Raw genomic sequence first — 23966 nt, forward strand, 5'->3', positions numbered from 1 at the left:
TCTCTCTGTGAGGCATGGGCAATTATTTGCAATCTTGTCTCTCATGAGTGTAGAACAGGGCATTTAGGCTTCATAAAAATACCACTTAGCAGAACTACTCAGGTTCAAACACTGTATAATTTGGGGCTTTTTCATTATTTTTCTTCTATTTTAAAGGGCTATTTTAAGATAAAAAGCTCCATTTATTTCCATTTTGTGTGATTCAATGTGGTCAGTGTACATTGAGTAGTCCATATTACACAGAAATACATGAAACCATCCCTTACCTTGTGATGTAGAGTAATGGGGAATAGGGCTTCCCAAACAACTACAATATAAGGCACATTTCCCATGACCAATAAAAGCCTTAAAAGGGTGAAAAGAGGAAGAGGGTTATACATTTTAAAGTACTGTGGGAACAGTTACATTGAAGAGGAAATATTTGGAATGAGTTTAAAATTCAGACAGCATTTTGTGAGCCTGAGATAGACATTAGTAACATAATTAGACATAATTAGTCTCAGGGACATATGAGAGAAAAGTCTGGTTTTCCTGGAGATCAATCAAATAAAAGGGAAACCATATGACAAACATAAAAAGTGTTTTAAGGTCATAATTCAGAGGTCTTTGAGACTAGCACTTCTTTTCTTCCAATTTAGGGTACTTTTCTGTAATAAAGGAGGTAAACCATGCTTCTGGAGCACTGTTTTCAGAGACCCCTCCCTGCATACACACCAATGGGCCTGGTTACTTCTTGTCCCTGTATTTTTCTATATCTGGATCTAACAATCTCCTTTTAGTTATATTTCAATTTAATTTCCCCTTCAATTTAATTTCTTTTTTTTTTCAATTTAATTTCTTAATAAATTTTCAATTACTTTTTTTAAGAAAACAAATGCTAGTTTGTACACAAAGATCATGCAAATGATAAAGCAGTATGTAAATATTCTTATTAGGAAAGCATTAGTTTCAGAATTTACTAATGGAGTATTATAAAACATAGAGATTATGAGGCAAATCTGCAAATTTTGAACTAACCTAGTCAGATTCCTACTAACTTTGTGTTCAGCTTTAGATTTTGAATATATATGTCTCTGTGTATGTCTGTATACATATATAATCCATATATTTTTTTGGAGCACTCTTAAAGCCTTTAGTAAGAAGTTATTTAAAGTTTAATTTTAAGAACTGTGAAGATCTTTTAGTGCTGGTTTCTGTATTTAAAAATACAACTACTAAACATTACAATACACATTTACGTATGGGCAAGTACACACACACATATTCAACAATGGTAGACTTCTCGATTTTTTTAATCTTTTGAGAAACTGCAGCTGGAATAGAATATAGCAGTGGCCAAGTGAGTAAGTACAAAAGAAGTGGATAAGGACCTCATTGTTTGATATTGTCTGAACGTAAAGGAAAATATTCTCTACTGTAATGCCAAAGGCATTTTCAGATACCACTGCTATAGAGATGGAACTGATAATAATATGCCCTGTGTTTGGTTTCTCCAGGACATACAGAGAGTACTCATATCACTACTGAATTTCATTTGATATTTTTCTTGTACTCCCTACAGTTTTTGGAATGTTGATATTATGTTAGATGCAAAATGATTCATGTCAGATAATTAGAGTGGATTGTACCCTTTACTATTTAATATGGCTTGCCTTGGGTTTATTTATTCTGCATTATTTTAGGTTAGTGAGATATCCATTTCCAGACCTATATTTTCTCTTTCTTTAGATTTTCTTATATGTATTTTTATGGATATAATTTTGCTTTAGTTGCATGCTTACATATAACATATACTAGGTTTTAAATTTTGATCCAGGTTGGAAGTCCTTTCCTTTTAGTATGAGTTTATCCCATTTATATTTATTGATAAACAGATTCACTTGGTCTTAATTCTGTCACTTTATATTACTTTATGATTACTGTTTGTAATATATGTTTTATTTTCAGTGTTTGCCATGTGATCTGTATGCTTCATACATGCTCTTTCTGATTAAACCAGAAAGAAACTTAAGGCTTTCTGAAATTTAAGGCTATGTATTTTTTCTGGTAACTACCTTTATACTTTAATATAATAAGCCTCTATAGCTTGGCTTATCAACTTTAGACAGTATTTGTTTACTCCCATCACTAGGACAACTTTCTGTCCAATTAAGGGGAAGTGGAAGTGGGAAGAAACTGTGTTAAATATTTTTTTTGTGTGTGTGTGTGTTAAATATTAAAGTACTGATTCGGTGAGGGTTGGGGTAGATGGGTAAGTCTGGGGCATGAGTGTGAGAAACAAAGGGGAATGAGGAAAGAAAATTTGTAAACCGGTGGGATATGATGTTGAGTCATAGTAACTACCAGTTCATGATAAGCCACAAAGAGGCATAGCACATGTCTCTGAATATGTGTTCAGAAGATATGTAGGATTGACTGATAGATCTGCAAGTAGGAAATCCACCTTGAATTGTCCATGGTATAGAGAAAGGAGGAGACATTTTGTTTGAGAGATTTTTTTATTTAAGGGAAAGAGAGAATGAGCAAGTGGGGAGAGAGGCAGAGGGAGAGAAAATCCTGAAGCAGACTCCGTTGAGCATGGAGCCTGACATGGGGCTCCATCCCAGGACCCTGAGTTCATGACCTGAGCCAAAACCAGGAGTCGGGTGCCTAACTGACTGTGCCACCCAGGTGCCCAAAAGGAGGAGAAATTTCCCATTTCCCATTGAACAAGTTTCACTCCATAGAGAATATACTGTACATTTTTTTTTTAAGGCAAGGATAAAAATGCAATGTTTGCCTCTAAAAATTTAGGTCAGTTATTAAGGTTCAGTATCAGTTGCCCCCACCTTGGCCGACTTATCCATCCTCATTGGCTGCCACTCCACATTTTGTCTCTTCAGGTATTTCACTGCTGTTTTTGCATGCCACATTTATTCTTGACTCTATGTTTGGCTCATTTTCTCACCTTTTTCAGGGACCCACTCCTTTCTTCAGCTATTTAAATACTCAGTGTCCTCTCTTTTCTCTGCAAAGCTTTGTACTCATAGTCATATGACATTTATCACTTAATTGTGCTCTAATTATTTTATGTGTATGCATTTTATCTCCTCAATTACAGCATAAGTGCCTGAAGGTCAGGCACCATGTCTGTTAGTGCTAAAAAAGAGCCAGAAACAGGAGATGGGAATGTGGGGTTAGTCATGAGACAGACATTGTGTGTGGGTTGATTTATATGCTTCAAGAAAATGTTGCATGGTGTTAGGGCTCCTTAATTAGACATAAGGCATTTTTTCATACCTAGGAATATGACAGTGTCTTTTGGAACTCTTTTTAAGACTTGTGAAATAGATAGGTTTTTCCTTTAAATACAGTTACCTCAGCAAGCCATCTTAAATAGTTTCTGGAACAAGTGTGAATATAATTTTTTTAAACAGCCACAGAATTGGGGTTATTTTTTGTTTTAAGTATGCTCCGTGCCCTGTGTGGGGCCCTATGTGGGGCTCAAACTCACGACCCTGAGATTAAGACCTGAGCTGAGATCAAGAGTCAGACACTTAACTGACTGAGCCACCCAGTCACCTGGAATTGGGGTTATTCTAAATGAATCAAGGTGATTTATGTTTTTCATAATTTGCTGACAAGTAATTATAAAAATACATTTTGAGTGATTTTTTTTGAAGAAATATTGTAAATGAAAAATCATTTTCCTTTATCAACAAAGGCACATTTTGAAAATTATTTGAGAAGTATTATTGGCTTTTTACTGTGTGCCAATTGGTGTATTTGTATAATTTTATGAACTTATATATCCTCATCTTCCTCAGAAAATCCTTCCTGTGTGGTTCTATATGTTAACTATAGTTATATAGTAGTGGTTCTAAGGATTACTTTGTCTTAGTTTTTGGAATTTCTGTGTTACTTTACAAATTCTATTCATTTTTACCATTTTTCAGAGGATGGACAACGTTATGAAGTGTTTGCAAAGGGGAAGACCCAATGAGACTAATAGAGAGTTATAGAAATTAAGAGCTTCAAGATATTTTAGGACTAATCTAGCAAGACACCCTTGTTTTGCAGATAGGAAGTTGAGGTTTGTAGACCTTGTATAACTTGGCCAAAACAGTGAAGTTAGCATATGACCAGATTGGATAGAAATTCAGCTGTACTAAGTATTGGTCAAGAGCCATTAAAGTTTTTTGTTGATTTTTGTTTGTTTGTTTATTTGTTTGGATTTTCATGTATTGCCCGATTTTAGGCTAAGATCAGATGTATTTTTAAACCCAGGTTTAGCACCTGCTTCAATTTACAGAACAAGTTTAATAATAAGACAGGAATCACTAAGCTCTGTCCCATTTAAGGTCCTACCTGTGCATACTTAGCTTATGATACTTAGTTCAATTCTAAAAAGTGTGATTTTTAAACCTTTACCTATTTCAGGTACTGATAGATAATATTAGCTAAGATAGGTAAGTAGATGATAGAGATAGATAGGTAGATAATTAATGGGTAGATAATAGATAATGGTTGATAGATAATAGAGAGATAATAGAGAAATGATGAGAGAGGGTGAGGCAGGGAGGGAGCAAGATTTGAATATCACATGCTCTGTGAAAAGGGAACTGGGGGCCTAGAGTTAGAAGGAGTCTGGGTTGGGTTCCCTCCCATTAGTCCCAATTGATGGTTGCATGCTCCTGAGTAAATCTTTAATCTTGCTTGAGTCTTGCTATAGAGTTAACAAGAGGTAAATGCTTTAGAAAAATGTCATTTATATTAGGTTTAGAGGAATCTCCTTGTTGGGATATTTTATAAACATCTTCATTTAATACTATTCATTTTGCTTTTATTTCATTTATTGTCCAATCAATCCTAGGTAATATTTCCCATCACCCTGAGTGAAGTTTTACCTCTCTAATCCATGCTGATTTCTTTGTCTTGGCCTGGCCAAAGTCAAGGCACAGAAATAGCCATTTAAAGAGAACAGGAATGTAAAAGGACTGGTACATTATTTCTCACTTGGCATACGAAGGTGTTTGGGAGCAGGTGGAACAGGATGAGTGGAAGAATGGTATGTCCTACTACCCCTGAGGCATCTTCATATTTCCAATCCCACCCAGCATCCCCGCTGAGAGTCTACCCTGCTGAGTAAATTGGCGGTTTCTGTTCTCAGGATTGCTTCTGTGGGCTAATTCCCCTGTGACCTTCAGCCTGTCAAGTTGTCAGAAAGGATGCATCTGGGGTTAAACATCCAGGTTTGAAAACCATTCCTCTGGCAAGCCAGGGAGAAAGACCTTTGTCGGCTCCCTTGGAAGTTAAAAACAAAGGTAGTTATTCAGTATGTGAGAAAGTCTGTTTTTTCACTTACCTTGAAGGAACCACAGGCCATTAGGTATCTCATTTAGAGTGGACAGTGGAGAACTGGCAGGTATTTCAATAACAAGGTCACTGAAGGAGAGATACCAATAATGTTAACTTTCTCAAACCCAGCCAGTTATGACTGAATTTGTGTAGCTGGGCATGAAGTCCAGCTCTAAATCTGTCTATGGTGCATTTTCAGAGTCCAGCTCTAAATCTGTATATTCCATGAGCACTAGATTAATTGATCTTCATATTATCTTGTGAGGATGGACTTATAAACGTAGAACTGAGAAGTTCCGTCACTTAGTAAAACTTGCAGTTACACAGACATTCTGCTAGTTGAGTCTTCCCCTTGACAACTTAAGACAGTGGAAAGGATCAACCCTCCAAGTTTGGAGTTAAGAGAGAGATCAGATGTCTTGCTAAGCTATCATAAACAAACTTGGTCCACGTGCTATTTGCTCTAATTTTGTATGCTGTGGTTATTTCCATCATTGTATTAGTCACTGATTTAAAAGGCGTCTTTATAGTTAAAATGGACCTTTGCTGTGTGTAGAAAAGTAAGCACCTCTTGTATTCCTTTTTTGGGGGGAATGAGTCTACATTTGCTACAATTGTAGTAAAGCTTAAAATATGTCTCTTCTTTTTTGAGCTTCAGTCTAGATCCATAGCTTATATTTTTTTGCCTGGTTATGTTATAGATCAGGAACTTGCGTTGACTATAACATCCTTAAGGACAGATTAGAGTTTCATACTTGTTTGAATCCCTCACCTTATGTTAGACTAATTGTGTCTCCTACCTTCCCACTGTCCATTCATATGTAGAAGCCTTAACCTTCAACGCTAACTATATTAGGGTGGAAAGCTTTTTTTTTTGGCATAAAGCTTTTAAAGAGGAAATAAAGATTAAATGAAGTCTTGAGGGTGAAGCCCTACTCCAGGACTGTTATCTTTGTAAGAAGAAGAGACATTAGCGATGCACATGGCCAGAGAAAAGACCAGTTAAGCATACAGTGAGCAGGTAACTGCCTGCAAGCCAAGGAAAGGTGCCTCAGGTGAAAACAACCCTGTGGAGATCCTGAACTTGGCTTTCCAGCCTCCAGAACTGTGAGAAAAATAATTTCTGTTGTTTATGCCACCCAGTCTGTGGTACTTTGTCATGGCAGCCTGGGCAGACTCATACATGTCACATAGTAGAATCTTACAGATAATTTGTAATCTGGTATTTACAGCTGCTGGCACCATGCTTGTGGAGCCATATAGAGGCTTCGTACCAACCCTAAAGACAGGTGTAACAGACCCTTAAACTAGAACTCTCTTCTTTTTTGTGTATGTTTTCTTTTCTTTTTTAATTTTTTTTTTTTTTTTTTTTTTTATGATAGTCACACACACAGAGAGAGAGAGAGGCAGAGACACAGGCAGAGAGAGAAGCAGGCTCCATGCACCGGGAGCCCGACGTGGGATTCGATCCCGGGTCTCCAGGATCGAGCTCTGGGCCAAAGGCAGGCGCCAAACTGCTGCGCCACCCAGGGATCCCTGATTTCTTTATCAGTACATGAAACTTTTAGGGGGAATTATGCAGATAATGATATATATATATAGATATATATCTATATATATGATAAAAAAGAAAAAAAAAAACCCTGATCTCTGATTTTATCTCTCCCCAATATGACATTGGGCTGTTAGGTACTTACTGTTTCTTTGGTGTTCCATATTCAGAACTATATCCATTTGAGGATTTCTGAAATGTTATATACAAAAGATTGATTATGCTGCTTGTTTTGTTGTTTTCTTGGAAAATAGGTACTAGCAGCACATCTTTCCTGTTTTCACAAATAGTTTCCCAGCCCTGCCATATTCCTCAGCCTGTGATCAGCAGAAGGGAAGGTAGACCACCACCAGGAAAGGAACAAAAGTTTATGCCAGTACCACTCATGGGATCTCATCGTGGTTGGGCTTGTGTGAGTGATTGCGGGATTGTCTGTTCCTTCAACCTGGTCTGGATATGCAGGATGGACCTTCCTGGATCCCCGTAATGGAGAAAGCAGCACCCCCACAGTGTGACTGTGCAGATACTTCCAGGACCCCCGCTTGGTTTCACAGCCTTCTGCTCCAAATGTGATAAGCATGTGCATTGATTCTTTTTGGTTGGTTGTTGACAGATAATTTCTGCATAAATACAGACTAACGTCAATCTCTTTAGCATAATGCTTCACAGATGCATAGGCAGCACCCACTGCCCAGTTTTTTTGTTTTTTTGTTTTTTAAGATTTATTGAGAGAGAGAACTCACAATGGGGAGGAGCAGAGGGAGAAGGAGAGACAGAAATCTCAGACTCTCTGCTGAGTGCAGAGCCCAATGTGGGGCTCGATCTCACCACCCTGAGATCAGGACCTGAGCCCAAATCAAGAGTTGGTTGCTTACCTGACTGCGCCATGTAGATGCCCCACGCGGTACCCAGGTTTACAAAGGTGTGGATGGCAATCCTAATAATCAGGCCGTCTCTGCCTGAGGACATTCTTTATGGAAAGGGTGAAACAGGAACCATCACACTCTAAACCCATGTCCACACCAACATACTTGCTCCACAGGGCTCCATTCTTCCCCCATTTATGCTTTGTGGTTTTTGTCTCAACTCTGCCCCTGAATTTACATTTCATTCCACACGGTGTGCCACAAAACCCAATTAGAGTATTGGGAAGAAGCAGCTGAGCCCAGAGTACAGACGTACAGGAAGCTGCTAGGGGACTCTGTGCTCCTGATCCACACATCTCTTCACTTGATGTCTGCATTACTGTGTGAGACTTCACCCCATAGAGGCTTCCGCTTCCATGTGAGCTCATTATCTGTGCATCTCGGGATGGCCCAGGGATCTGCATTGTAACAGGCTCTCCAGGTGACTGATACACGCCACGCTTGAGCAGCACCATTCTGTTTCTCCTTTATGGGTCTGGAAGGGATTCTGGCCCCATTATGGTGGGACCTCTCCCCTCTGAGGATGCAGCCCATACGTAGGGACCAACTTCATTCCCTGAATAAACATTTCACTTTTAATTTTCTTTTGTTCAGGTGATATGCTGATACGTGTCCTCCTGAAATTGAATGACCCAAATAAAATAAAAAGCCTGATATTTTATTGCATAAATCTGATTTATCTTTAAAAAAATCCAAACTATGTTGCTGGAATTCTGCTTTTGATGGCACTGTCAGTTATCCTTGGGATAACACAGGGTTTTCTCTTCTCCTAGCAAACTGCTGGATGAAAGAAGCAACTCAGTGGCCTTAGAGCAGCCTGTGAAGAAATTCTAGTTAGGTTCAGCACAGACACAAATTTATGAATAAATCAATAAATGAATGAACAGATATTTAAAAACTAATTTGCATCGTGGTTTTTCATTTGAGGGGCAGTGAGATAAATGTTTGAATTATTGGGTTGTTCCAAAAATTTCGGATTTCTCAACCTTGGCATAGTTGACATTTGAGACTCACATTATTTGTGGGGGAGGCTATCCTGTGCATGGTAGGATGTACATCCCTGGCCTCTGCCCACTGGATGCCAGTAGCAACCCCAGTACGTGGTTTCAGCAACCAAAGATGTTTTCAGACATTACCCATGGTCCTCTGGTGGTGCATATGGCCCCAAATTGGGAACCACTACTCTAAATGGATCAGTTGAAAAAAAATAATAAAATAAATGGATCTGTTGATTATTTCTTAACTACCTCTTCAATTTAATAGCAATATTGCTTATTCCTGTTAAGGCTGGCAAATTGATAGTGGCAAGGAAATTCTTTATCATCTAAATTTGATGGGAACTTTGTACTAGAGCTGGGGGCTGACCTCTGTGACCTATTAGAAAAGTTTTAAAAAACAAGGCAGATATCTTTCAGCAACTGTGATGCCTTTTAAAGCAGCCGGCAGAAGCTGGAATCTGCAAATGGATGGTATTGTCGGGGAAGCTTTTACTGCTCACTGGTCTGCAAAGATTCTGCATTTTACAGGCATTCCTGGGAGACCAAGAAGGTTGGCAAAGCTACAGGAAGTTTGGGGTCTTAATCCATGGGTTTTATGGATTGGCTTAAAGGGGATCCACTAAGTTTAACTGTGTATCTGTGTAGACCTTTGTTAAGACCGTAAACTTAGCCAAGTATGTCTGAGGGGTGAAGGTTTTGGAAGGCAACAAAATGTGTGATCTGTTGTTTCAGCCTCTTGTTTAGCACCTTGCTTTGGCCTCTTTTAAGACCAGGATTGTGAAATCAATCTTCAGAGTTAAGTAGAGGCTGTTGTCATAGGTGGTCACTTGCACCATCTGAAAATATCACCTGAATGGTATGTATTCTTGTTGCACTGCTGGTCCTTCAGTGAAGAGTTGGCTCTTCTGCTGTTCATCAGTGAAGGACAGTGTATCTCATTATATGAGTCCTTTACCTAGAGAAGCCTGACCACAAAAACTGCAGCAGCTTTTGGATACATCCTGCAGAGTGTGAGCGTTTGATGAGGCTACTTCTGGACTTGAGGAAAAGCCAGGAACACTGCTGAGTAGGAGGAAACCACCAAGGTCAGGATGGCCATCTGTCCATAGTCATTAAAGGTCCTGCTGTGTGCTAGGAGCTTTCATGTGTTCCTCCTATTGTGCCTCCAAACAGTCCTGGGATGCAGGCATCTCCATTCTACAGAACAGGATACTCCACCACCGAAAACCTTTATCTAAGCTCACATGGCTAGTAGTGAGTAGAATTAACATTCAGACCCACTTTACTTACTTTTTAACTCTGCAATTTTCCCTGCATTCTGCTTCCAGAAATATGGGAAAAGCTGATCCTATGCTCCAAGAATAATCTGATCTCCTGACATCAAGAGAGTCATTTTTCTTTTTTTTTTTTCTAAAGGAGATAAAATGCACATAAAATTTAAATTTACCATTTTAATCATTTTGAAGTGAACAGTTCTGTGGCATTTACTATATTTAGAAGGTTGTGCAACCATCACCTTTGTCTAGTTCCCCAGCAGTTTATTTCTCAAAAACAGAACTCTTCGCTCATTTAAGCAGTCACTACATACCACCCTATCTCCATCCTAGTCCCTAGTAACTGTTAATCTGTTTTTTGTCTATATAGATTTAATATATTTACCAATTCTGGATATTTTGTATAAATAGAATCCTACGATATGGCAACTTTCTTTGTGAATAGCTTCTTTCATTTCCCTTAATGTTTTTTGAGGTTCATCTATGCTAAAGCACCTACCAGTATTTTAATCCCTTTTATGGGCAAACAATACTCCATTGTATGGATGCCCTACATTTATTTATCCATTCAGGTGTTGATAAACAGTTTGGTTGTTTCCACCATTTGGCTGTTATGAATAATGCTGCAGTGAACACCCATGTAGGAGGCGCTGTTGCAGTTACTGCATTTCATTCTTTTGGGGTACATATAGCTAGGGGTGTAATTCCTGAGTCATAGAGTATCTCTGTCACCCCTGCTTCATTTTAAAATGCCCTTCCTTTCATGTATGTGCAGCCTATACATTGTCAGCAAAGGTTACCAAGTTCCACAGTTGGGATGCTTCAGGAACACAGAAGAAAGGGAGCTAGGGGTTATAAAAAGTGATGTTTATTGAGCACCTTCTGTGTGCTGGGCAGTGAGTGAGGGAAAGATGGAAGCATGCCATCAACGCCCGTCCCAACAACACTAGAAAAGGCTATAGCAGATACTCAGCCCTCTTCCCTGTCCCTCTGACCTTCTTCATGTGGCAACCAGCTGCCACTATCTGCATTTCTTTGTTCCCTTTCTTTTGTTTTTTTTTTCCCCCTAGAACTGAAAATGTTGAAGGCCATTCTGGCCAAACCTTAGGTAGAAAGTAATGGGGATTAACACCTCCCAGAAAGAGCTGAGAATCAATAATTTTTAGGGATTCGCCTTAAATACATGATTCCCGGGGGTGGGGAGGAGTAGGGCTGTGGGGGAGCTGAGATAACTGAGGCAGCATGCTGTACCATTTACTGGCTTCCCTGTGGGACATAAGTGTCAGTTGCCCACAGTGGTGGGCAGGTTAATGACAGGGCATGAACGTGCTAACCTTGCTGCTTTGTTACTGTATCCCTTCCCCACCCCCCACGGATGCCCTCTGGATTCCAAGATAAACTCTGGCATTTGAAACCTTGTCTTAGGATCTGCTTCAGTAACTGCAAGTTGCACAGGTGCAGGCCTTACCACGTCCTCTCTCAGGATACCAGTTTAGGAAGCTTGGCTAAGACCAGAAGCTCGTAAGTGACAGAAGGGGTCCAAACCCAGCCAGCCTGATTGTGGTCTCATCTCCTAACAACCAGACTGCCAGACTGTCCTGACTCGTACCTGTTACCTTGATTGCTGTTGTAACTACTGCAAGCTCCGTGGTTTACCACAGTGGAGACTTACTACCTTCTAGTTCCATACATCACAAGTCCAGATTTAGTCCCACTGGGTGTGACAGTTTGTTTGAGGTGTTCCTCAGATTGGGCCATGGGGTGCCCAGATTAAACAGCATTTCTGGTTGTGTCTGTGAGGGTGTTCCCTGATGAGATTAGCATTGGAATGAGAGGATTCAGCAAAGCAGAGTGTCCTTCACAATGAGGTGGGCCTCATCCAGTCCCCTGGGATCCTGATGGGAACAAAAACCAGAGGAAAGAGGAATTAATTCCCTGTTTTCCTGTCTCACTGCTGGAGCTGAAACATCTCCTCTCAACTTTTCCTGCCCTTGCCCTGAGATTTATACCCTTCTGTTCCTCTGGTTGTCAGATCCTTGGACTCACATTGAATGACACTATCAGTTTTCCTGGGTCCCCACTCTACAGATGACAGATTATGGGACTTCTCAGCCCCCCAATCATGCGAGTTCCTCTTGATCAGTCTCCTGCTGGTTCTATTTCTCTGGAGAACCCTGACTGTGTGAGACTAACATATTATTAGAGCTGTGTTCCTTCCTGGATCGTTCTCTAGTGGATACTCTGTTTCTTTGCCTTTTCCAGCTTCTGGGGGCCACTTATAGTCCTTGGCTTGTGGAGCCTCCCTCAAGCCACCAGGGCTGGTTGACCGTATACACGCCATGACCAACACTCCTTTGCTTTACTCACATCTGCCTTCTGCCTTCCTCTTGTCAGGACCCTTGTGGTTACACTGGGCCCACCCTGATGTTCCCTGATAATCCTCCCTCTCAAGGTCCTTAATCATTTGTTATGCTGTGCTATATGTCACATAACATATTTACAGGATCTAGAATTGGAATGTAGATATTTTGGGAGAGGGTCCCTTCTTCTGCCCACCACAGTAAAATTCTTGTGACCAGAATACAGATTCCCCGCCTGGGAATTAAAAAAAAAAAAAAAAAAATCTAGCGATATTTCTGTCTGTCCTGGCCAGTTCTGCATTACACATGAGGTAATTTTCTCTGACAGCTTTCTTTATTTCATAAATGAGCCACCACTCTTGTTCCCCTCCCTCTGTAACCCCAGAAAGATTGTGTCTCTAACCCTGACTGTCATGAAGCCGCTCCTGGTCATTTGTATGCACAGAGCTTGGTGAGAATGAATCACAGCCTGCCTCTCTTTAGGCAGAATGTACATTAAATGTTCTACATATCAAGTATGAATTGAAAAGAGCTATTTTATGTTATGCAATACAGGAAAATAGATTCTGTGTCTTGGAGCATAGAACAATGGCTTTTGATTACAGGTACTGAACACTTTGCTAAATCATGTATCTCATATTTTGTGGTATTAAATTTGATAAATATATCTCCAAAGGGATTTATTGTATTAATCCATCAAGGAATAAAATGGAAAGCGAAAGACTCCAGTATTTACCCAGTTGTTGTAGATTTGCGTTTACCTTATAACAATCTTCACTGAAAGTTACTTAAAAATTAAAATTGGAAAAAAAAATTAAAATTGGAGATTTTTTAAAAAGATTTTTAATTTATTTTTTTAATTTTTTAAAAAATTTTTATTTATTTATGATAGTCACAGCGAGAGAGAGAGAGGCAGAGACATAGGCAGAGGGAGAAGCAGGCTCCATGCACCGGGAGCCCGTCGTGGGATTCGATCCCGGGTCTCCAGGATCGCGCCCTGGGCCAAAGGCAGGCGCTAAACCGCTGCGCCACCCAGGGATCCCCGATTTTTAATTTATTTATTCATGAGAGAGACAGAGAGGCAGAGACATAGACAGAGGGAGAAGCAGGCTCCCCATGGAGAACCTGATTTGGGACTCAATCCCCGGACCCTAGAATCAAGACCTGAGTGGAAGGTAGATGCTCAACCACTGAGCCATTCAGGTGCCCCCCCCATTTTTTTTTTAATGGTATTGCACCTCAAAGACAGAAGCATGGAACAAATGACAGGTTATGGGGAAGAGGCTAGTAGTTGTGTATGTGGCCAGTTAAAGTAAATGGAGTGTTGAAAATAAAAAGCAAAACCAAAAACAACACACAGGGAAACCTCTGGTCCTTAATCCATTCCCTCAGAAAGCTTCAGAAGGATGAGGTATGACAGAGAATGTCTTCTGTGTGTGCAAAATATACATCTCCTGAGATGATCCTCACTGAAGATTTAGTTCTAAGATACCCGTGGAACACTGCAACTGGAATATTAATGGCACAATCAAGGAGAAACCAGTGCTTGCCATGTGAAGAGAGGAAAACTGTAGATAACCAAGAATGCCTGGTCCATGTCAGACCATTACAGATTCAGACATGATGGTGTTTGGGTTTCCAGTCTTTACTTTTGTCCTACAGTTACTGGCAGACTCAGAACGTTGTTCCTTGTGGACTCTTGGGTGGGACTCTGTGTTACGAGCACTGTTGGGATTTGCCATTAATCTTCTTAGCGCTCTCAGTGGTGCCTTTCAATGAAAGGGAGTAAAGTCACTTGATGAATAGGTGACATTTTCTTTTCAGTTGGTGGGAGGGGATAAAAAAAGCTCACCTCACCAGGCACTGCTTGAGGTTTATCTTCACTATCCGATTCTCTCTTGGAAAGATAATTAAAATCTTTTATCTGGCTAATGTCCATTGTGGTAACACCTTTCAGATATATCAGGCCCCTCTATATCGCTTTGCCCTGGCTGGGCCTCTGAGGTTTTCTCTCTGCTGTTCCTGCATCCCACCTATGCTCCACTGTATGCTCCTGTAAGTCTCTGTGTCCTTACTGCCACCAAATTGTTTACTCAGACTAGCATGTGATTTTTGAATTTCACTTTGCCACAGCCAAATTCAAATCCACATGCCCAGCCCCAATACTCAGTATAAAGTCTTGATGAGTTTTGGGAAGTGCCAGTACATAACCCGGCTCATCCAGACAAGCATACGGTGATGTGGCTCGGATGCTTCCTGAGGTCATCCAATCATGTGGTTGCTGATCGTAACAGAGACCACTAAGGGTCTCTGCCAGGAACAGATGAAACAACCTAATAAAACAAATTTACAGTGTATAATACCAGAAGGCATTGAGTGCTGAGGAGAAAAGGAATGTTGGTGGGTACAAATTTGAATACCATGACCAAAGAAGACCTTGCTGAGAAGGTGGCTTTGGAGCAAAGACTTGGACAAAACGATTCCATTTGCTTCTTCCTGACATCACAGGACCTCTGTAAGAAATCATAGCTTGAGTGTTCCAGAATATATAGGATGTATAATTGTTTGAATTCTAATTTCTTGCAAAGGTGACCTTCAGTATTAACACTCATGAAAATCTTTTTCCACAAAAAGATTCTTGAAAAGTCCCACCTTGAAAGTCCCAAATCTCTGATGCTGTCTACAGCAGTTTCCGTCCATGAGGATGCAAGGCCTTTGTCCTGGCTTTGGACATGGTCAGCAACGGCATTCTCAGGCTTTCATCCAGAACTTTGCTTTCCATGTCCTTGTCATTTTGGGTATCTGGGAATTTCCTTACTGTTTTTGTTTCCCAAGTAAAACTAAACATTTAAAAGAATGTTGGTTCTATTTTACACGGCATTTTTACATGCTTTGTCTTGAGGCCATCTCCCATGATTTAGTTTGTATATTGTCATAGACAGACATGAAAACTGACCTGTGCTGTTGAAAAAACTGTGGGCTGTACTCCATAACTTTCTGGGCTGGCCACATACAGAATTATGAGCAAAGAGCCTAGGTGGTTTACCCAGGGATATTCAATGTCAGGAAAGTATGTCCCTATATAATAAGAGTTGCTCTTAATAATCTCATCTTCACTGTGGCCTATTATCCCTAAACGAGTTGAGGAAATTAGGTAGTGCTCAAACCTGCTGCCTTGGAAGGGAAATTTGAATGTTTCAGATAAGGGCATTTTCAATTTATTTGCCTGCCCGGGTAAGCCAAGCTGTCTGAAAGTGCCAAGACCAATGATGATATGGTCAAGGTTGGGATCCCACTAAGAAAATGAAAGCTTTTTCCTTTTAGGCAAATATTTGTTGAAAAGTCATTCAATTTTTACAGACTTCTGCTGAAAAGAAAATACCACTTAAACCCTAAAACCCTAATCATCTAATCACAATATAAAGCTTTTAAGGAATGTTCTGCTCTTTGGAAAAGACCACGGGGATTAAAATGACCTGAAAGCATAAACTCATTTTAGCTGAAGTGTGCCTTTTATCATTCTGTTGAGATCCGGATAGTGGTCACTGGCAGCTCAGCCAGATTCCCAAATTAACCTCACTTCTGGATTTCATGACAGTATAAAAGAAAAAGGGACCTGCTTTACTTTTCTGAATGTTGTTTGAATTGATCATTGTAGGCTGAATTCTTAACACAAAACAATGATTCTTTTGAAGTGTTTGTTTCTCACGGAGGTCAGCCACTTGTTGCCAAGTCCCCCAACACTTTTCAGCTTCATGGGAGAATGAATGCCATTTGCTGTAGATTTTTTTTGTAATTGCAGGGTATTGAAGAATAAATGTAAGGGCCCAGGAGAGGAGACCTAGCAAACCATAGTTTCTGTGATTCTGCTCAATTTTAAATTAAACCAAAGCCGAGTTTCGATCACTATGTTTTGCAGAGAAACATTAATAAGCATTTATGAAGCGTGTCCTATTCTCAGAATAAATGGAGAACTGTACTCCTCTATTCTCTCTTTGTTCTTAGTTCACATGGAAAGAAGTCAGTCCTCAGAGAATCGCCTGTTGTCACCAGCTAGGTTGGGTTCAGAAGCAAGAATTGGACAGTTATATGAGTACATAATCCATTGTCCCTCTTGGCAAATTTAGAATCTAAGGACAGAGGAATTTGAAGTTATAATGCTGATCCCCAGTGTCCTTCAACTATACCCCTACCCTTTGGGCTTTCTGATACATAATATTTTACAATAGAGCAATTGAACAAATACAACAAAGCCTCACAGTTGTTTATAATTGTTTATAATTGTTTTCTGCCCCCCAATCCTTGGTATTTAGGCCGGTGGTGTTGTAGCCAGAGAGCATTCTCTCGGACATTAGTTCTCACAGTACTTTAACAGAGGGCATATCTTGCTAGCTCCATAGCTGTGCAGTGATTTGAATGAGGGATTTGTCAACCAGCATTGTGGAAAGGGAGAATAGAGGACAGAAGCATGGATTCTAAAGGCAGAACCATCTGCATTGGACTCAAAGCTCTTCCATCTACTTGTGGGAACTTTTGTATGCCTTAATTTCTTCATCTTTAAAATGTGGATAATGAAAGCACCCACTTTGTAAGTTTGTTATGAAGACCAAATTAATTGCTGTCTGTATACTCTCTAGAACAGTCTGTGGCATAAGACAAGCGTTGTGTATGTGTTTATTAAATTGAGTGACTCCCGGGGCACTTGGATGGCTCAGGTTGTGATCCTGGGTCCTGGGATTGAGTCCCTGCATCGGTCTCCCTGCAGGGAGCCTGCTTGTCTCTCTGCCTGTGTCTCTGCCTCTCTCATGAATAAATAAATAAAATCTTTAAAAAGAAAAAATTAAGTGACTCTAAAGGCAAGCTGGATGTCCTTACTCTGAAAGTTTTGGTTGCTGTGGCTCAGATTGTTTCTGTATGTGTGTGTTATACTCTATGTGCTTTGAGCTTTTTTAAAATTATTTCTTATATAGAAATGCAAGGATAAGTTGTTTTCCTGATTTCTGAAATTAAATACAATATTTACCACTACTGAAAAGGTAAACTTTTTTGGTCACATTAATAATTTTTATTTCAGTAAGTATTGTAGATTACTTATTATGTCCCAGATACTGTTTGGTGAAGTTCGCACATATGAAAATATCTAATTGTTAAGCAAATCCTATGAGGTAGGTGATATTGACTCTTAATTATTAATGAGGAGACTGTAACAAGCCATTCTTAACTCCTTCTGGTAAGTGTAGAAATGTATAGGCCAGCAGTGTATAGCCTGTTGCTTATTAATTGGGAATTAATGATACAAAGGGAATTACTTTATCCCTATCCCTAAGGAGATTTACAAGGTTATCTCAAGGTTAGGAGATAACCTTGTAAATAGTTGTTTTTAAAACTGGCATATATCATGCAAGGAATCACTGACACTTGCAGTGGTAATTATATAAATTTAAAGCTGTTGTCTGACAGTGGTTCCTATTCCAACTAAATATATGCCTTTTAAACTTGTCCTTCATTTGTTACAATTGTTATATGTCGTATTACATTACATTGTATTATATTTTCTTCTACCTTTTCACCTGGAGAAGTGCACTTTAAATTCCCATTTTAAAGTCATCATGTAAGTTCTGGAAAGTGATGAAGAAGGCCCTTAGTCCCTCATCAGCTTTTGTCTAGGCTTGGATGGGACTAGGTTGGGCAGAGCTCTGAGGGATTTTTAATTTCCTGAAGTGGATTAAAAATGGCCTCAGGTTTTGGCAACTCCTTCATTAAGAGGTAGAGTCTATTTCTGTACCCCTTGGAGTCTGAATTGATTTAATTTTTGACTAATAGAATGGGACACTGTGAATCTTCCAGACGAAACCTCTGAAGGCTTTGCAGCTTCCACCACCGTCACGCTTCCAAGACTCTGAGATCACCCTTTCTGTGGAATCTAGGCACTTTGTGTGAGTTTAGGCAAGACCAACTGAAGTACCTGGTCAACCCCCAGGGTCATGAGACATATCGCTGCTTTAAGAGATTGAGATGGGGGATGCGTGGGTGGCTCAGTGGTTGAGCATCTGCCTTCGGCTCAGGGCATGATCCTGCGGTCCCGGGATTGAATCCCACATTGGGCTCTCTGCAGAGAGCCTACTTCTCCCTCTGCCTCTGTCTTTGCCTGTCTCTCTCTGTGTCTCTCATGAATAAATAAATAAAATCTTTAAAAAAAAGAGAGAGATTGAGATGGGTGATATTTGTTATGCAGCCATAGCTAATCAACACAGTGGTGATGGAAGACACTCACTTCCAAGCACAGTTCCTGTATTCTTTGAGAAGGCTCTGTCCTGCCAGAGGTCAGCTCTGCTTGTAAGGCCCCAGCAATACAGACAGATATTCATAAGAGTTTCTGAGACATGGTTCAGAGCCCCAAGGGACTGAAAGATCACTGCTTCCAAGTTATTTTTGGCCAGATATATATGCTTGAATGAATGGGAACTTGAAAAGATGAATCTCCATAGGATTTCATTCTTTCCATTTAAAAGAGGGCCATGAGTCATAAAGAGCAAGTTCTCTATTTCCTTTTTTTTTTTTTACCAAAAAAAAAAAATATTCTGATTTTCTAACATCACATTTTCAGTGATCTGTTAGGATGACCACTTACTAGATTTCCCCTGTTCTAGCCATTATAACTTTTCCACAAAGAAGGAAAAATAAAATGAGGAATGCAGAAGGCTTTTTTCCCAGTTTATTATGTTGGGGGAATTAGCAAAAAAATTATAAGGGTACTAATATTACCAAACTTACTCATTAGAGCCAATTACGTTTAAGAGTATGAATGTAGGGAATGAAGGGGATACAAAATAAAATCAACATGACCTGCCCCCTCAAGAAGATTACCAGTTGACTACACTTCCTTTACTATTGGAGAAAATGCTAAAGTGGAAGAACAGGATTTTTAAAAATACAAATGCTTTAAACAAGAAACAATTAGTATTCCACGTAGTCTTTGCCTTAGGCATGAAAATCAGGCAGTTGTTTTAACTTGAGAATATTTCAGTGATAATTGAAGATGGTAGGTATAAACATTTAAATATATTCAAATTATCTAGTTCAAAAATATTTTAATCAACCACCAAATAGAATTTAATTCACCTGCTAGTTGAACATTGATTAATGGACTTACTTGGTTATCTTTACTTTTCCAGAAGAGGCAGTTTGGTTATGTAGGGTGGTTAGATATACTCTGGGTACTTGTGAAGTGCAAGGCTGAATTGAAATCTAGAAATGCACCATCAATGGCATTTTCATGCTGAACACAAATATTGGTGGTATCAATTTAAATATTAATGTTACTTTCTCCTGCTCCTCTGCAACTATGCTATCTATATTTCTGGAACTAAATACTGATTTTTCAGAACTCAAGAATCAGAAGTAATTTATAAGATTTCCAGTCAAAAAAAATCAAAATGCATTTTGCTATACATTTTGTAAGTTGTTTTATTGAAAGGAATCTAATAATGTTTGTATACAATATATGCATTGAGGAAAGCATGGCATAACATATAAAACTGTTATGAGGAGGGGTGTGTACATGTGTGAAGGAGTGAAGTAAAATTAGGTGGAGAAGGAGGAGAATGTTTTTTCTTGGAATGATTACCTTTTTTCAATAAGCATACTTCAATTTTGTAGTTCAGGAAAAAATCTAAGAAGCCTATTTTCTTTGATTATACGAATTTGAGACACATGAAGTAATAGAAAAAGTGAAATTCAAACTTAGAGGTGCCTTTCATGTTATGAAGAGAAGTTGGGAGGCTCAATTTTATGCTTCCTTATGATCATAATGTTCACCAGGGAGTCCACTTTTCTGCTGGTTTGCTGCCAACAAATAGGCAGAGCTCTGCAGCTGCTCCAATGTGTGGCTCTCTCCTTCCTTCTCTTACCCCTTAAGACCTGTTGCCATGTTGAACCACTAGAGTTATGAATTTTCAAAGCAATAGTTTATATACTTTCTAAAATTGGGAATCAAAGCAAAACCTACATTTTTTAAAAGAATTAAAAGAATATTTACCTAAATAAATAGTCTGTGGGTGAATTTATGGTTTGACATCAGGTGAATTAATACACATTAAATAAGGTTTAATGTTTAAGTCAAATAAAATGGTACCATAGCGTTACCTTGACCTATATTTACTATTTAGTATTGGGTGAAATGTCAACAGTAGCATATGGTGAAATCAGCTGTGATTGAGTGGTTGGGAATGGAATACGATCCAACATGCAGTGAGTGCTTGCAGGGGACAGGTGCCGAAAGGATTGGGTCTTTGCCAGTCCACATTGATGATGGTGTTCCTGTCTATTTTTCCATTTCCAGTCCTCTTCTGAGTCCTTTACTAACTGCCTTCTGGACATATATGTCCATCTGGATGTCCCATGTCCCACTCAAAATCAATGTGTTGTAAAGCTAATATACCCTATTCACATCAAACCCCCTGTCACGTGCCTGTCCTCCAGAGCTCCATAGCTTGGTCAGTGAGGACGGCCTCCACGCCTGTCCTCCGGTGCTCCCCAGCTCCGTCAGTGAGGACAGCCTCCACTTCCCCCAGCCAGGAGCTGCAGTTATTTGACTCCTCCTTTCCTGAATTCCCAGGTCCATCCGGTCATCACATCCTTCAGCTGGATCTCTAAAATCTCTCAGAGCGCCCCGCTCTGCACTGTACGCACTGCTCCTGCCTAGACCTTCCTCGTCTCTGCACTCTAATCCATCCTCCACACAGAGCTAGAGATTGAGTCAGACCACTGCACTGGGTGTAAACGTTTGCTGGGTCTTTCCTTCCTTGTCCCCGATTTGCCTTTCAGCCCCTCCATGACACTGTCTTCTCTGTGTACTGTGCCAGAATTGCATTCCTCAGGGTCCCATGGCTCCTCCTCCACTTCCATATCGTGGTCCCTTCATTATCCTGCTTGGTCAGCCTGGAATTTCCATCCTAACTTTTTTTAAAACCCAAAAAACTGCATGCCCGGGTTAAATGTCACGTTCCTCTGTCTTTCTGATACCTTCCTCAGCCTCTGGTGAAACCAAATCAAAACAGCAGAATGGTGCCCTGATTCTTCTCTGTGTAGCATTTATCCTATTTCATTTTAATTGGCTGCATATGTATTTTTCTTTGCATTAGACTGTGGGTCCTCAGCCAGCAGGAATAGCAGGAATGCTATTTTACTCTTTTATTGGCAGCTTTTAGCACGGTGCCTTGCGATATTGAACAGTTCTGTCAGATTGAATTGTAGATAATCTGCGAGAGGTTAATGGAGAGTTAACTAGGTAAAATCTTATTCATCTAAGGAGCCTGCATCCCCATACATGTATAATCTGCATTAAAATCTAATGTTTTCTTTCTTAAAAAATCCTGAGTAAATCTTTATATAAAAAACAGTTTGACAGTGATTTCATTACAATAAAACTTGCACCTCTCCCAACCTCTAGTAGTTCTCACACACGAAGCATCGCTAATACAAGTAATACTTGCTCAGTAGCTCCAGCTCCAGGGAACCTCACCTGTAGACTTTAGCCGCAAGAATCAGTTTTAAGTAATTCTTAAGCGGTGATGCTTTCAGACCATCTCTTCCTTGGATTTCTTTGTTGCAAGTGGGTATAATAAAACTGGCTCAAATGGCATTTTATTTACTGGATACAGTTTATGGAAACTTTGTTTTATTTTGATTGCTGTGAACACTTGTCCACCATCCTTTTCTTTATGAGTTTTTCCATTTTTTTACTAAAAATTAGTATTTGGGGATCCCTGGGTGGCGCAGCGGTTTGGCGCCTGCCTTTGGCCCAGGGCGCAGTCCTGGAGACCCGGGATCGAATCCCATGTCGGGCTCCCGGTGCATGGAGCCTGCTTCTCCCTCTGCCTGTGTCTCTGCTTCTCTCTCTCTCTCACTGTGTGCCTATCATAAATAAATAAAAGTTTAAAAAAAAAATTAGTATTTGTTGCTTTTCTCTTCCCACCTCACCTGAATCCCCAGTGCCAGAGTAGTGGTGGAAGCGTGGATTTGCAACCTCAGTTCCATTTAAAAATACATGTAGATTCTATGTGTCCTATCAGAAATTTTATGTGCTTTATCTAATAGCTTTATAACTTAAATGGGTCCAAATGAAGCTTAAACTGCATTACTTATTACAGCCTTCATTGAATTCTATTCTTGGACAGAGTGGCACAGGCTATAAAATCAAACTGGCCTTAATTAAGCACTATTAATCCAAATTAGAAAGCTTTAGGTCATGTCTTTTGATAGGTGGTTAGAGATTTCACTGTCAGTAACCTCTGGTATGGTTCGACTTCCTTTAGAAATCAGAGGCTAAGTTTCTCCTTGATTTTTCTAACTCTGATTTAATAGGGTCAGCTCTCAGATACATGAGAGCTTTTAATAACAGATAATAAGATTATTTGCTTCCTCCCTGATAGATTTATTGTGTAACCAAATAAATTCACATATAATTCAACCACTGTATAAATAGCAAAGTAGTATTGGAAATTACAACCCTACTTAAGTGTTTTGGTGGTAGTGATTTCGTTTCTGTATTCACAAGGAGCAAGATAAATTCTAAATCATGCTGTTTTCTACACACATGCTGTTACTTTTTAATAAAACGAGCAATCCAAATCATTATCTCTATAATGAATCACTAAAATCCTGATGATTATAAACGTTACTGTCAATTTTTTTTGTTTCTGAGGTTTTTCTTGCATTGAAAATATTTCTCTTGGTTTTCTTATAAAAACTACCATAACAGGGCAGCCCGGGTGGCTCAGCGGTTTAGCGCCGCCTTCAGCCCAGGGTGTGATCCCAGAGACTCGGGATCGAGTCCCACGTAAGGCTCCCTGCATGGAGCCTGCTTCTCCCTCTGCCTGTGTCTCTGCCTCTCTCTCTCTCTCCTGTGTATTCTCATAAATAAATAAATAAAATCTATCTATCTTTCTATATATAAAAAGAGCTACCATAACATGGAAAGAACAGATGTAAAGAAAGACAATATCCAATGTGTGTTCCGTTGAGATGGAAAACTGCATTAACATCCAAAGAACAGTGTCCCAGTTTTCAGAAGCCTGTTGAATGATAAGGGGAGAGAGAGTGATGAAAAGGAGAAGAGTGGAGGGAAGGCAGGTGATCCATGGAAATGGGAAGGTCCTTCACATAAACCCAATCAAAATACAAATTCCTCTATGCACTCATCATTAGAGTGAACAAAATCAGCAATCAATTGTGCCAGCTCTGGGGCAAATCTACAAAGAAGCAGCTTCTCCTTGCTGCCTTCCCATTCTTTCTCTCCACCGCTTTCTCTGTCTGAATGCTGCTAATTTCTTATCAGCTCCCAACTTGAGGTCCTTTCCAGGAACACTGACCTTTTTTTTTTTTTTTTTTTTAACATTAAAAAAAAAAGATTTTATTTATTTATTTGAGAGAGAGTGAGAGTGCTTGCACACACAAGAGGGAGACAGAAAGCGAGTGAGCCTGAGGAGGAGTGAGGGGTAGAAGGAGAGGGAGAAGCA

The 23966-nt window shown here is 39.7% G+C and overlaps 1 long non-coding RNA gene across 3 annotated transcripts in view; it reads left to right on the forward strand.

The window, feature by feature from the left end:
- Positions 1-23966, forward strand: part of LOC144308088 (uncharacterized) — a 478315-nt gene that overhangs the window by 298407 nt on the left and 155942 nt on the right. Inside the window, exon 17 of one of the 3 annotated variants that reach the window (XR_013374735.1) lies at positions 7144-8734. The exons of the other annotated variants lie outside the window; for them this stretch is intronic. This is a non-coding gene — a long non-coding RNA (uncharacterized LOC144308088). Of the gene's footprint in view, positions 1-7143; positions 8735-23966 lie in introns of those variants that run through there. 3 annotated transcript variants of the gene reach the window in all.

Source organism: Canis aureus, chromosome X (assembly GCF_053574225.1).
Source record: "Canis aureus isolate CA01 chromosome X, VMU_Caureus_v.1.0, whole genome shotgun sequence".
In the NCBI taxonomy this organism is placed as follows: Eukaryota; Metazoa; Chordata; class Mammalia; order Carnivora; family Canidae; genus Canis; species Canis aureus.